Consider the following 15,933-nt stretch of genomic DNA (forward strand, 5'->3'; position numbering starts at 1 on the left):
TGGAACACTGGAAAAGGTTTCACTGCCAAAGTCTCTCTATAAGCTCTGTTGTAGGAAAAATGACAAAGTCCCCTTCTGTTTGATGGCTCACTTTTTGTTGGATACATTTTTGTATTTCCTTCTTAGCCTGTTCTGCATCAGAAACATCTTTGGTCCTCCAGAAAAAGATATTCAACAGCCTGAATCTTACACCAACCTCTCAACATTTCCTGATTACTGGGATAAGTTTGCTTCTCTTTTCCGTGGTGTACAGTGAATAATCATTTTCCACAAACACTCCTATAGCTCCATTTTTAATAATTTTCCCTTCTGTCACAGTTTTATTTGGATCAACTGTTTCTGCTGGGATGAATCTATCTTACTAATACACGTCTTGGCCACTTTTGGAACATACACTCTATGTGCCCTTTCAATTAAATCCTGGTATACAATGCCACACCAGTGGCTTATTTTTGCTTTCATAAAATTAATATGGTCTGTACCTTCCAGTTTCTCTGGTACAGCAGAAAATCTCAGTTTTGTTTCTGCTCACTATGTATTCTAACTCTACCATGTTTTGAAACAACTCTTTTTGAGAAGTCTTGTACTCAGCCAGCCTTTTATTCATGTCAGCCTCTGATTTTTGCAGTTTTATTAATTCATCTGAATAACTGGTTGAAACTTCTTCTATTTTTTTTCCATCCTTTTGTTATTTGATATATTCTTGCAATGTTTCATTTATTTTAATCACCTCTAAATACATTTTATTATTTTTTCCTCTAAATTACTGGAAGCCATCTCTTGTACCAAAGCTGAAGCTTGACCTACTTTTTGTTGAACATCTGCAGGATATGTTTTCTCTCCGCCTTTTCTAGTTGATTTTCTTTCAGGTTCTCTAGATTTTTTCTTTGCTGACATCCAGATAGTGTACTTACTATTAATTTTTTTATTTATTTTACATTTGTTTGCCAGGATACTTTGACTGGGTGTGAGCCCATTTTAAGCAGAGGCCCAGGGAGAAAAGCTCCTCACAGAATACAAACAAGTATCAAGGACATATTTACAGCAAATTATCTCAGAAGTACAATGAGTACAAAAACTGGTGTGACATTCTCAAATACAGTTTACAGTTAGATTATACACAACAACTTTTCAACTAGGAATTTCAAAGCACACTGAGCTGGCTAATATAAGGTGTTAACTTAAACAAAAACATAGTTATACGGTAAAGACCTAAAGCAGTTTGTTGAGAGTCAAGCCTGTCAAAGATTGTAAAATAGCATTGTAATGACATATTCTATGGTATGTAGTGGTAGGAGGCTGTAGAGAAGTTCATGGAAAGAAGCAATGAACTGTGTAGCAATGGAGTTGCTAGCAGAATGTAATGAGAGGTGGACGTGATCTAGGGGAAGTGTTTTATCCAGGGTCATTACATGAACAGAGCCAATTGTTTGTCAAATGTTCCTTAAGTATTTTTTTTAAACTAAGTGTTGCAAGTTGATGTTCTTAAGTCTAGAGGTAGAGAATTCCAGATTTTAGCTACATAGCTAGAGTAAAGGGAGTCAGTGGGGGGATTTGTGGCTTTGGTAACTTTTAGTAAGTATTTGTTGGATGAGTGTAATGGTCTGCGATTAGAATATGGTTCTGGTAGGTTTTTCAAGCCAGGTATTTTATCTGGTTAGGTAAATAATGTGTATGCCATTAGCAGCTGGCTAAAATGTAAGAGATGAGAGAATTCAACTCATGTTAGCTTTTTTATTACATGGCAGTGTCATGTTCTGTATGGGGAGTCAGTGGCGAATTTTGCTACTTTGTTATATAATGTTTTGAGTTTTCCAAGGTCTGATTTTCTGAGGTTTGTGAGTATTGGTGATGCATAGAGAAGTGTTGAGAGGAGGTGTGTTCGTGCAATGCTGATTTTGGTACTATTAGTTAGGAATTTTGTTTTTATATAGGGTGTCCATTTTTGTGTACTTTTTAACAGTTTGGGATATAGGTTGATCAAATCACATGTTATTGTTGCTATGGACACCTAGTAGTTTTGTCTGGGTAACTGGCATGAAAGTTGTGTTGCCAGCAGCAGTTATGGACAATATGGGTGGGTGGTTTGTCCTCTGTTATGGTGGAAGATTATCAACTTGGTTTTATTAGGGTTAAATATGAGTTGTGAATTGGTGAGGAATTTTTTAACTGCTGTGAATGATTTTTTTGTGTTATGCCCTATAGTTCCTGAATACAGCGGGCTGCTCATATTAGTGTCGAGTCATCTGCATATTGGACTAAGGTGGCTAGGGAAGTGGCTGTGTTTGGGTTATTACTGAAGATATTAAAGAGAGGAGGTCCAAGGATAGAGCCTTGTGGGATCCTAGTGTGACTGGAAGTAAGGAAGAGATGTCTTGCACCCACGTTACAGCTTGCTGTTGATCTTTCAGGTAATTTTGAAACCAAGAGAGAGAGTTGATGAGCTGAGGTTTATGTCAGCTAGGGCAGTTAGAAGTTTGTGGGGGGAGACTGCGTCAAAGGCTTTGGACATATCAAGGAATACAGATGAGACAAGTTTACCTTCACTCCTGAGTTGGTTGATGGTGTTTGCCTCAAAAGGAGATGCTGCCAGCACAGCTATCTGGAACTCTGTGGATAATTGTATGTCATTGATGAATATCGAGGTAATTTGTGTGAGACACTTGTGTTGCAGCTGTGTTGGAACTGTATTGTGTATATCAAACTTGTTTGTACAATCGTGTGTTGAAAAAGGTTTGCAAAATGCTTGTGTTTAAAATGGATTCACAGTATGCCCTACTGGAAAAGAACAGAAATGTGTACATGCACTATTGTAACTGTGTAAATGTATATAGTTTAATAGTTGAAACTGGACTACAGGAGGTTAACCTCAGTCTAGTAAATTTCAGAAAAATAGCTGAAATTAAATAACTTTATGGCAGCAATGAGCTGCCATGTCTGTGCTGAGAAGCTTTCTGTATTGTCTTATAATTGTTTTATTGTTTTATGACTTCCAGTCTCTGCCAAAGATCTAAGGTCTGTGTATTTTCACAGGAAGATGCTAAATACTGCTAGCTTCCATGGGAGTTTCACCTGGGATAGATTCAGATGACAAGAAATGATGTCATTCTGCAAGCTATCCCAGCAGTAATATTTGATATATTAATTTACGAAGTCTCTGAGAGAGACACAGCATTCTGTATTCTGTCTTGGACTTGACAACATCAAGATCCAATCACCACATCTGCCTTGCTGTGTAAGTACGTTAACTAGGGTATAGTGATTCTCTTAGATGTAGTCAGGAATATAGTGAAGCATAGTTCAGATGTTTTTCTTCATTTATTTGAGACTGTCCTACAATGTTATTTTAAATATTTCCTGTGATTTTGAACTCTAATGTCACTGTAAATATATATTTAGTATTGTCTTGTTATTTTATTATTTATTTTTTAATACATTTAAACCTTTCATTGTGGCTGACCTGTGTAGAGATATTTAAGTTATGAGAGTACTTGCATATTTATTTGGTGACACTGGGTAGGTCACTCCTAATATCCTTGCTCTTGGTCAAACTACCGTTTGTATTAATAGTAACATTACACAGTAAGATTGGACACCCTTTGTTAAGGGCCTTAAAGTAGCTGATAAGGGGTTCTGGTGGCAGTGATAATTACCTTATAGTCTGGGCAGAAGGGGGCATAGCTAATAAACCTGTGCCAGCCTTTATGTGTGTGTGTGTGTGTGTGTGTGTGTGTGTGTGTGTGTGTGTGTGTGTGTGTGTGTATGTATGTGTGTTAGTTACTTGGGCAGGGACATGAAGCACTGGTTAGACAGAGAGAGTGGTGGAGGACTTGATTTGGAACCCTGGCTAAGGACTCAACTCTATAGCTGTGCCAGTGGGGAGTCTTATTGGGGATCTGGAGAAAGAGGGAGAAAACAGTCCTGGGCTGACTGTGGTCTCTGTGTGCTAAGAGAAATTGTACTTGATACAGAGAACTACATCTGGAAATACTGTATGTGTACTTGTCATCCTCTCAGTGTGCATCTCCCACTGTTGACAGTGGTGAGGATTGAGACTCTTTAATTACTGGTCCAGTGGAGTGGCATCACATTTATTGGTTGGCAGTGGCGGGATCACCATAGTACATATTGGGATTCAGTGGTGTGGATATTGAACTACTGTAGCCTGTAAACAGTGGTTGCTTAAGAAGGTGTTTTTACTCTCAAGCAACCATACTGTGTACATTCAACTTTCATATCACAATAGCTTTATTTATTTTTTGTTAGCTTAATTAGTCAGGGAGATCATGGTAAGTTGACATGGAGCCAGTTGACTGAGATGTGCCAAGGCAAAGGATTGGTGCATGCCAACCTGACTAAAGTAGAAATGATTGCAGCCTTAACCACAGCTGCATCACAGACCAGCAACCAGGAAGACAACCAGACTGGCCTTGAGGATGTACAGCTCTCAGAAAATGGACAGTTCAACCTTTTCACACAGGACTTAAAAATCCATCTAGAGTTAAAAAGAGACTTGAACTGGAGGCCAAATGGTTGGAAATAGAATCAGCAGAGAGACTGAGACATCTGGAAGCCAAAGAAAATGAGAGGCAGAAGCAACATGAAAAGGAGATGCTGACTCTTTGCAAGGGTCATGGAGGTGATGGGGAAGGGAATAACAAAATCCTAGAAGCAACAAAAGTCAGTAAATTACTTCCACAATTTACAGAGGGTGATAATTTTGATAGTTTTATTCATATGTTACAAAGGGGAGGGTAAGTAGAAAGTATAATGTTGACCAAGGGCTCTGGGTACGGTTTCTGCCCCCCTACTCCATGATAAAGCTATAGCTGCTATTTTCTAAATTGTCTGATACTCATTGCTTAAATTATAATACTGTTAAAAATTGTTTATTAGAGTGCTTTAAGTTAACACCTGAAGCTTATAGAAAACAAAGTTTTGTGAGCATAGACGCATGGCAAATGAAAGTGCGTGTTAATATATTGTTGAATTAAGAACTTATTTTTATAGGTGGGTGAATGAGTGTCAGGTCACCACTATTTAAGAGCTGGCAGACCTTTTCCTGAGGGAACAAGCCCTTAGCACTTTGCCTGAGGACATGAGAATTTGGTTGGCAGATAGAGAATGCAGAACCAAAGATGAGTTGGGGGAAAAAGGGAAACCTATACCTAGCAAGCATGGCATCACTGCACAGGAAAGGGATACCCAGTGCTGCACATGGGTGTAAGGGAACCCATGGTGGGCAGCTTAAACTGCCCCAATGGAGTCTGCCAGTAACAAGGGAAGCCGCTAGTTCAGGTACATGACCAGGATCAAGGGTTAAAAGTTTTAAATGTAACCAGTGGGGCCATGTAGTATATAGATGTCCACATTAGCAAGGTGGGGAACAAAAGATGGGAGAGGTTGGGAGGGTGGCCTAATGGTTAAGGTGTTTGCCTTACAAACACAAGATGCAATGTTTGAGTCTCACAAGGGATAATTGGCTAAGCGTAAAATGGCTCGCAAGGGCAGTTAGCTTAGTAAGAATCTATGAATCTATGAGCCAGTAAGTGGGAATAACAGCAATAAGTTGTCTGGAGACAAGAAGGGTACCGAACTACTACAAGAGGTTATATCCTATCTTAGTAGATGGAAAACAGACCACTGCTAAGAGATAAACAGCCTCTGACCTAACCATTGTCAAGCCTGCAATTGTTAAAGCAGAGCACTACTTGCTTGGGCAGTCTACTCCAGTAAGAGCTTTAGAAGGGACCTCATTCCAAATACCTTTGGCTAGGGTTCACCTTGACTGGGAGGGTAGAAAAGGAAGCAAGCAAGTAGGTGTGTTTGAGGATAACTCTGCAGATGTCTTGATAGGGAATGAATTTGATAATGCAGTACCTTGTGTGCATGCAGTGACATCCAGTCAGGCTTGGAGACAGGCATGTGGGGACCCAGACAGACCACACACTAGAAGCCAGGACTGGTGAGGTGGCTACTTTAGGGATGAAGCTGCCCTATAGCAGTGAGACTGAAGGTGAGCCACAGCTGCTTGTGGGTACTGATGTTCCCTTGGACAGAGGGCAGAGGTGAGTAGTAGTACCTAGCCTGACAGTGAGGCACCGCTGTCAGAGGATATCAGACTTCCTGTGGAAGAGGAGCTCGGAAGGGTTACAAAGAAAGAGTTAAGACAGGCTCAGCTCTCAGACCCTATATTACAAGGCTTGAGGGAAGTAGCCAGGGTGGCACCTGATTCTCAAGGAAAAGGGGAAATCTGTATATTGGGACAAAGGGTTACTGTATAGAGAGTAGACCCCTGAGGGAGGCCTAGAAGGTGAGAGAATACTGCAGTTGTTAGTGCCCAGAGCCTACCACCTGGCACTTCTAGTCATAGCCCATGATATTCTCTTTGCAGGTCATATGGGCATAAAGCATACAAAGACACACATTATGCAGAACTTTTATTGGCCTGGGATTTTCAGAGATGTAACAGGGTACTGCAGGAACTGTGAGCAGTGCCAAAAGGTAGGCAAGGCAGGAGACAAGGTCAAAGCTCCTTTAGTGCCTTTCCCTGTGATTGAGGAGCCATTTCAGATGGTAATTATGGATATTGTGGGGCCAATGATTATCCCAAGTTTCACAGGGAAGAATTATATCCTAGTGGTAGTAGATTATGCTACCATTGAGGCAGAAAAGGTGGCAAATGCTTTGTTAAAGATTTTCAGCAGGGTAGGTTTCTTAAAAGAAATACTGACTGACAGAGGTGCCAATTTCACATCAGACCTGCTGGCTTGTCTGTGGGAGTGCTGTAGGGTAAAGCACCTAAAGACCAACCTCTACCACCCCAGACTAATGGTCTGGTAGAGAGGTTAAACTGTACACTCATACCCGTGCTACAGGCATTTGCAGACCAGTTTAAGAGGGAGTGGGGTAAATATTTGCTCCATCTGTTGTTTGCTTACAGAGAGGTGCCCCAAGAATCCACAGCTTTTTCACCCTTTGAGATGCTGTATGGGCACAGGGTGAGGGGACCTCTAGATTTGATTTGTGGTGTGTGTGAATCCCACAAAGAGTCTATGTGGCATATGTCTTACATCTCAGGACATGGCTCAGGGAACTCATGGGCTTAGCCCAGGAGAACCTGGCAGAAGCCCAACAGCAGAAAATGGTCTGGTATGACAGGAATTCTCAAGCTAGAGAGTATGCTGTGGGGCAGCAGGTTATGGTTCTCATTCCTGTCAGACACAACAAGCTGTAGGCAGCTTGGGAAGCATCCCTCAAAGTGGTAAGGAAGGTCAATTATGTTAACTACATGGTAGGACTGCTAGGCAGGAGGCAGGGGCACAAATTATACCATGTTAACATGCTGAAACCTTACCATGATAGACAGGCCCTTATGCTGAGTATTTGCAGTGGATGGCAGGAGGAGTCTGAGGGGAATCTGGTGACACATCTCCTCAGTGAGGACTAGACTGACACCTCAGTGGAAGGGGTAGCAATTTCCCAGCAGCTATCCCTTACCCATGTTTGAGAAATCTGAGCAGTGTTACAGAAGTTTGGGGGGGGGGCATGTTCACTGGGAAACCAGGGTGTACCTACCTGGTGTATCACCATGTGGATACAGGACCCCAAATGCCTATAAAGCAGGCCCCTTATAGGGTGCCTGAGAGAGTTAAACAGACTCTGAGGGAGGAGATACAGGAAATGTGGGAACTAGGGGTAATTCAGGAATCCAGCAGTCCCTGGGCCTCCCCAGTGGTGCCGGTACCTAAGAAGGATAGCAGCACCAAGTTCTGTGTGGACTACAGGAAATTAAATAGTCATACAGAGTCAGATGCTTATCCCATGCCTAGGACAAATGAAACCCTAGAGACGCTGGGTGGGGCTAAGTATCTTACCAAGGGCTACTGGCAGGTGCCATTGACTCCCACCGCTAGAGGAAAGTCAGCCTTTGTGACTCCTTTTTGCTTGTATGAGTTCATGAAGATGCTATTTAGGAGGAAATATTCCCCAGTGACTTTCCAGAGGCTGGTAGACCATATACTAGCAGGAGCAGAAGATTTTGCCCTTGCTTACCTGGATAATATCGCCATCTACAGCTGTTCCTGACAAGAGCACCTTCAGCATGTCAGGGAGGTGCTGGGCAGACTACAGAGGGCAGGGTTGACCATTAAGCCCAGTAAGTGTCAGGTGATTATGGCAGAGGTCTCCTACCTGGGACATAGAGACTGGAATGGTAAGATCAGACCAGAATCTGCCAAAGTGGAAGCCATTGAGGCATGGCTTGTCCCTGTTACCAAAAAGCAGATGAGGGCATTCTTAGGGGCAGCAGGGTACTACAGAAAGTTTGTCCCCAATTGTAGTAGTATAGCTGCTCCCCTCACAGATCAGACAAGGAAAAACAAGCCAGATAAGGTAGTGGGGCTTTCAGCATGTGAGCAGGTATTCCAGAAGCTTAAAAGAGCTTTGTGAGGACCCCCTGTGTTAGCCAGTCTAGATTACAGCAAATAATTTGTTGTGCAGGTGGATGCTTCAAACCATGGGGTGGGGGATGTACTCAGCCAGGTTTCCTCAGAAGGAAAAGAGGGCCCAGTGGTATATCTTAGCCATAGGCTCCAACCCAGGAAGGAATCCTATATAGCTGTAGAAAAAGAATGTCTACCCATAGTATGGGCACTGCAGAAACTTCAGCCTTATCTGTATGGAAGGAAATTCACTATAGATACAGACAACAATCCCTTAACATGGCTACATCGAGCCAGCCAGCAAAATGCCAAGTTACTAAGGTGGATCCTAGGGTTGCAGGCATATGATATGACAGTACAACACCATAGTGGGGTCAGCAATACTAACACAGATGGGCTCTCATGACAGGGAATGGGTTAAGATATTCCCAGATAGGCTCATCCCGCTCAAGCAACATTTTTCAAGGGTCACTTGAAAAACTAGCTTGAGTCTTCGGGGGGGGGGGGTGTCATGAAAGGAGATGCTGCCAGCACAGCTATCTTGAATTTTGTGGATAATTGTATGTCATCGGTGAATATCGAGGTGATTTGTGTGGGATGCTTGTGTTGCAACTGTGTTGGAACTGTATGAAATGTGTATATTAAACTTGTTTGTACAGACGTGAGTTGAAAAGGGTTTGCAAAATGCTTGTGTTTAAAATGGATCCATAGTGTGCCCTACTGGAAAAGGACAAAAATGTACATGCACTATTGTAGCTATGCAACTGTATATATTTTAACAGGGGAAACTGAGATACAGGAGGTTAACCTCAGTCTAGTAAATGTCAGAAAATAGCTGAAATTAAATTACTTTATGGCAGCAAGAAGACACAATGTCTGTGCTGAGAAGCTTTCTGTATTGTCTTATAATTGTTTTATAACTTCCAGTCTCTGCCAAAGATCTGAGGTCTGTGTATTTTCACAGGTATATGCTAAATACTGCTAGCTTCTAGCAGTGGGGGTTTCACCTGGGATAGAGTCAGATGACAAGAAATTAGTCATTCTGCAAGCTATCCCAATAGTAATATTTGAGATATTAATTTAAGAAGCCTCTGAGAGAGAGACAGCATTTTGTATTCTGTCTTGGACCTCGACATCAAGATCTACTCACCACATCTGCCTTGGGTTAACTTGGGTATAGTAATTCTCTTAGATTTAGTCAGAAATATAGTGAAGCATAGTTTAGATGTTTTTATTCATTTATTTGGTACTGTCTTGCAATGTTATTTTAACTATTTCCTGTGATTTTGAACTCTGATGTCACTGTAGATATACATTTCGTATTAACTTGTTCTTTTATTATTTATTATTAAATACATTTAAACCTTTCATTGTGGCTCATTTGTGTAGAAATATTTAAGTTCTGAGAGTACTTGCATTTTTATTTGGTGACACTGGGTAGGCCACTCCTAATATCCTTGCTCTTGGTCAAACTACCCTTTGTATTAATAGTAACATTACACAGTAAGATTGGACACCCTTTGTTAAGGGCCTTAAAGTAGTTGATAAGGGGTTCTGGTGGCAGTGATAACTACCTTATCATCTGGGCAGAAGGAGGCATAGCTAATAAACCTGTACCAACCTTTCCCAGGTGTGTGTGTCAGCTACTTGGGAAGGGACATGAAGTACTGGTTGGACAGTAGAGCGCTGGAGAGCTTGGCTTGGAACCCTGGGTAAGGACTCTACTCTATAGCTGTGCCAGTGGGGAGTCTTATTTGGGATCTGAATAAACCAGCCCCAGACTGAGTATGGTCTCTGTGAGCTCTTAAGGGAAATTGCACTTGATGCAGACAGCTGTGTCTGGAAATAGTGTGTGTATTTGTCATTCTCTCAGTGTACATCCCCTACTGTTTACAGTGGTGAGGATTGGAGGCTCCTTCATTACTGGTCTTGTGGTGGGGCATCACAGTCCTGATGAAAGTCAAGAGGGCTGAAGTTGTGCTGTGATAGCCAGTAACTGAATTTTACTCAAGTTGGCAAAAGTACTAGCTCTTATTTCTCAGTTTCTTTTTTCACAATGGGAGAGCTGAAATTAAGCTGTTGATTAGTGTGCAGCCATAGTGGAATTCCTTTCACAGTCTAGTCTTTGATGTAAATATTACCTGCTGTGTACAGATTGCATCATCTTTGGACAATGACAATGACGATGGTGATGGTGAGAAGCTCTCAGTGGTTTCTATCCAGAGGCCATTTCCTTTGGTAGACATTAAGTGACATGAAAGGACACTAAGAGATGATCCAAGAGACTTGCCAAGATGCAAATAAGAGACATAGGTATCTTTTGTATAGACAAGTTAAAACTGATGCTTTTATTAGTTTCAGTCATTCAAGGATGCATTTGAAAGTGCACACCTTAATTGTAATTCCTCAGCTACTCACCCTTAAGAAACAGGGCAAGTTTTATAGGAGGTCAAGAATCAAGTAAATACAGAATATTATATCCATAAAATAGCAGAAATTATTCCAAGAACTCAGCCAACTCAGGAATGGAGAAAGGAGATTCTGCCAATAGGGAAAACTGCATTTAGGGGATACAGACAATAGGGAAGAGGGGCAGGAATTTATTGGAGAAAACTGGCAAAGGAACCAAGATATTGGGAGAAAATAACTAGAGAGGGAAAGGTAACAGAAAGGGAAGACACCAAGAATTTATTTGGACTGCATATTACAGATTTCCTTTCCTGTCAATGACTGATATGAAAGCATAGACAAAGAGAAAGAAATAAGGTGGTCCTAAATGAAAGACCAGCACTGGTAGAGTTTTTAATAGAATTAAGAGCAGAAGCTGAAATAAAAAAATGAATAATTAGTAGAGCATTTAAAATATTACATAATAACTATAAGAACCAAGCAAATGAGGTTAGAAAGGATTGAGAAGAGAGACTGGATAAGCAATTCATAAAGAAACAATGGGGGGGGGGGGATATACATATGTCTCCCAAATATACAACAAAGTCTAGAAGATTTAGGCTCTTTGATTGAAAGTGTTTACATAGGTATTTTTATACCCCAAGTAGACTCCAAAACGTTTTTCTTCAGGTAGACAGTAAATGCTGGAGGTGTGATGGAGAAGAAAGAGGTAATTAGGAACATATTTTCTGGGGGTATGAGTTAGTAGACTTTAATGATTCCCTGCAGATAACTCTATCAGAGATACGGGTGAGCAAATTGGTGTAACTAGGGAAATTATTTTCTGAGCTATGATACAGAATTGGAATTGCCTAGACCAAAGTAAAGCCTTGTTGAGTCTAATTATGGTGGCTTTTAAAAAAGCAGTTACTAGAAAATGGAAATCAAAGTCTAAACCAACTGTACTAGAAGTACTGAATATAGTAACAGAAATAAAACAACTGGAATTGGGATCTTTAGAAAAGGGTAGGAGCAAATTACATAGGAAAAGTGGGAATTGTGGGAACAATACATACAGGGAAGGAATGAGGTCTAAGAGAAGGCAGGATTTGAAGGAGCTATGTAATATTTGACAATAATTGGGTAGATTATAAGTGATACATAATGTTTCCAATTGGGAGTATGGTTTGTTTTTATTTTTGTGTATGATTGTATATGTCATAAGTGATAATTTAATAAAGAGGTTTCTTGTTTTAAAAAAAAATAAGTAAATAATTGTATAAGAAACCAAGGGTGGACCTTCATTGTATTACCCTTTGCATTTTTACAGGGTTTGAGTTGGCTTTAGATCTCAATATGCTGCACACATGAAAGTAGGGTGCTAAATAATTTTGGTAAAAAAGTAAACTTGTATAAATCAAACAATCCAGCTAATGCTAGAGCCAGAGATTGCAATCTACTCTAACAAATACAAATGACATGGACAAGTGGGGATAGATTTGTCATACAACACCTACCCCTTCACTGGAACAAACATCCTCTCCAAGTTGAGCAGTGTGACACACTATCTGTCTTTAAAGAGGAGCTGGACAGATTGATATGTATTCATAAATTCAGCACAAAACATTGAGAGCCAACAGCCTGTAGCATGAGGAACTTATTGCAAATACTAGGTCAAAAGCATAATAAAAAAAGAGACAAAACAGTCCAATTTTGGCTGTAAAAATTACGAAGCCTTCTTCAGTGCAGTAAAGACATATACACTTGTTCTCCTTTTTATAAGCAACCACTAGGTGAGGCTCCAAATTAGTGAATTAATTAACAATTCCAGTTAAAGGTATTCATTAAGCCCTGGTGAAAATAACCCCCCCAGTTTGATAATCCATTTCTTCTTTTATTATTTAGAATCTGATGCCAACTTGTTTTATTTGTTCTCTGTCCAATAATTCTATCACAGTAAAGTTAAAGGATGCATTCTTATGTACCTCAGTGTGCTTGTATAAAGCATTTGTGAGCTTTTTATGCCTAATGTCACTTAAATGTTCAGAAATTCTGAATTTTAATGGTCTGGACGTTTGTCCCACATAGAAAGCAGAGCAGGTACAGGTAGCCAAGTAAATCACTCAGTCCGTCTGACAGCTCGCAAAAAAAAAAGATACATACTTGGCCCCGTGTTTTTGCTGCTGAACTGGCATGTCTTCATCACCCTTCTGCAGTGGGTACAATGGCCACAGGGAAAACATCCCTTAAGTTGGTCCCCCACAAGAGTAGTTTGTATAGAGTCACTCTTACATCTCCAACCATGTTTGTAATGACTTAAAAATGAACACAAATTCTTGCCTCTCCTGAAAGAAAAATGACATCTGTCATCCAAAATATCTCATAGTTTGGTATCTGCTAAGAGTATGTTCCAATGTCTATGGACACTTAAGTAGGACATCAGTGTTCCTTCCATAGGTAGTAACCAGTCTGATGGTGGAGTCCTTGTCCATAGTCTTGTCCCTGTATGTTAAAAGATCCTGCCTGTCACGATTAGCCACCCAATGTCTGGCCTGATAGATATTCCCCATTTTGTAGCCCTTATTCCTGAATCTAGTGATTAGATCTTCTTGATACACCTGATGAGTAATATCATTTGAACATATTTGTTTCATACGCAAAAATTGTGATTTTGGGATATTTCTGCATATATGTGCAGGATGAAAGCTGGTAGCATGGAGAAAGGGGTTGTATTGGGGGTATTTACGGTATACTTCTGATGTTAAAGTATGGTCATTGTTCCTAGTGACTAAAACATCCAAAAATGTGATCCTATTGATGTCATAGGTAGCTGTAAATTGTATACCCCATTTGTTATCATTTAAATATCCAACAAACTTCATAAGAAAATCCGGGTGTTAATCTCCATCCTAACCAGCAGTCATCCAAGTATCTTCTCCAAATATCAATCTCATCTAGATAGATATTGTGTGTATTGTCATAGATGAGCTGTTCTTCAATGTGGGCCATGAATAAGTCAGCATATATGGGAGCAAATGAAGATCTCATGGCAGTGCCTTGTATTTGTAAGTAGCATTTCTTCTGGTAATAAAACACGTTCTTAGTTAGAACATGTTCCGCAAAGAAAATTAAAAAGTGTTGAAACCCGGTTGGTACAATTCTGATCTGACTTATATAACCAGTATTCTAATGCTTCCAGGCCCACCCAGTGAGGAATGTTAGTGTACAATACAGAAACATCTAGGGTGAAAGTAACCACCCTGGCTCAAGCTGCATCTCAGAAATAACTTTAAGGAATTCCGTAGTGTCTTGGATAAGGGCCCTAACCCATATAAGAAGTGGTTTAAGATACTGTGTCAGAAATTGAGATAATGGTTCAGTGATAGAGCCCCTACCTGAAACTATAGTTCTACCAGGTGGATTTTCCAAATTCATATGTATTTTGGGAAGAAAATATATATATACTGACTGGAAGGGTCGGGCACCGTAAGGTGATGTAGTGTGTTGTCCGTGATGATTCCCTCATTCTTGGCAGATGCCAAAAACTGATCTTTTTGTTTCTTGAAACCAGGAGTTGGGTCCAATGTCATGTGAGTATAGTAACGACAGTCAGTTAGCTGTTTCATAGCTTCTGTGTTGTATTGGGTCAAATCCTGTACATGTACTGTCCCACCCTTGTCCGCAGATAATATTGCCAAATCATGGTTTGTTTCTAGTTCATGGATAGCCTCCATTTCGATCTTTGACAGATTGTTTGATTTGGCATGGAACTCCCTGAAGTGAAAATGCAGATGTTTGAGAATAAAGTTCTGAAACATTAACATGCTATGATGCATTGGTGGCATAAAATTAGATTTGTGGTATCTGAAACCGTCCTGCGATTCAGGATTAGGTGCTGTCTGAAAAAATAATCTCAGGTTAAGTAATCTAAAAAAATGAGGCAATATCGTGTGCAAATGTATCTTGAGACACATAGAAGCCAGGTATAAAATTAAGAACTTTATTCAAAATTTTAACGTGGGAGGGTGAAAGTAAAGTAAAGTGAAAGTAAAAACTTGTCCTTCCCTTAAAGTTATAGCCAAACATCTGTCTATACTATAACTTATAAAAAACGCAATGATAAGTGTAAAAGTGGACGTGTCTTAAGCACAGGTTTTAGAGTAACACACACATTTAAGCCTCATTTAAGGACAAGTTTTTACTATGTAATTGATTAATTGATGTTAGGTGTGTATATAATTAATTCAGCTGCACTGTATTAGTAGGTCTGAAGCAGCAGCCAGTAGACTGCGAAAGCGCTCACCTTCTTGTTTTTCATCTTTGTGTGTATTTTATTTATTAAAGTTTTGCGTGTCCTCAGCACTGGAGTTCAGTCTGGATTTTTTACATATTATTTGAAGTGCTTGGTCCACTGCAGTGTACATTACTTATCTGCTGGCTTTCTGTTGGTTTCTACATTCTTTATGCAGGTCTGAAAAGCGTTTGTGATCACAAGCACCAGATTCTTTACAAAGACTTGGATTCTAAGCATTTGTTCTACTTAGGGAAGTCGCATCTCAACTAGACTGCCAGCCTTGTGCAAGTTTCACTAGCCAGACATAGAATCAGAGAAGCATTCCTCTGTGCTTATGTCATGCAGAAGTTGGAAGCCCTCGTGCAAGCAACAGAGTCCTGTGAACAGGCTTCTGCTAGTATGAAATAGTCTCCATCTCCCAAGGAAAAAAACGTAAAAAAGGAACATTACTATAAATCACCTACAGCCAATTTTTACATTGTCAAGTGACTCACCCTGATACGGCACACAGGCTGTGATCCATGTTCTCCACAGTTTTATGTCCGCTAATTTGTCTACACAGCTGACCCTCCCCACACACACACACCAAATGATACCAACTAGAATCTGTGCTGTTGCCCACGGCTCTTTTCAATTTTGTGAGAGTTTTGAGGTGACAACACTCAGCACATTCTTGGGAGATAGAAGGAAATTCACATAGACATTGGCCAGAGGTCAGGATCAGACCCAAATATTGTAACCATTATGCCAGTTCATGTCTTTCAAAAGATGATGATTGCTGCAAAGATTGCAGGATGAAAGACCTTG

Source organism: Protopterus annectens, chromosome 13.part0, assembly GCF_019279795.1.
Source record: "Protopterus annectens isolate FY-2018-M chromosome 13.part0, PAN1.0, whole genome shotgun sequence".
NCBI classification, from domain to species: domain Eukaryota; kingdom Metazoa; phylum Chordata; order Ceratodontiformes; family Protopteridae; genus Protopterus; species Protopterus annectens.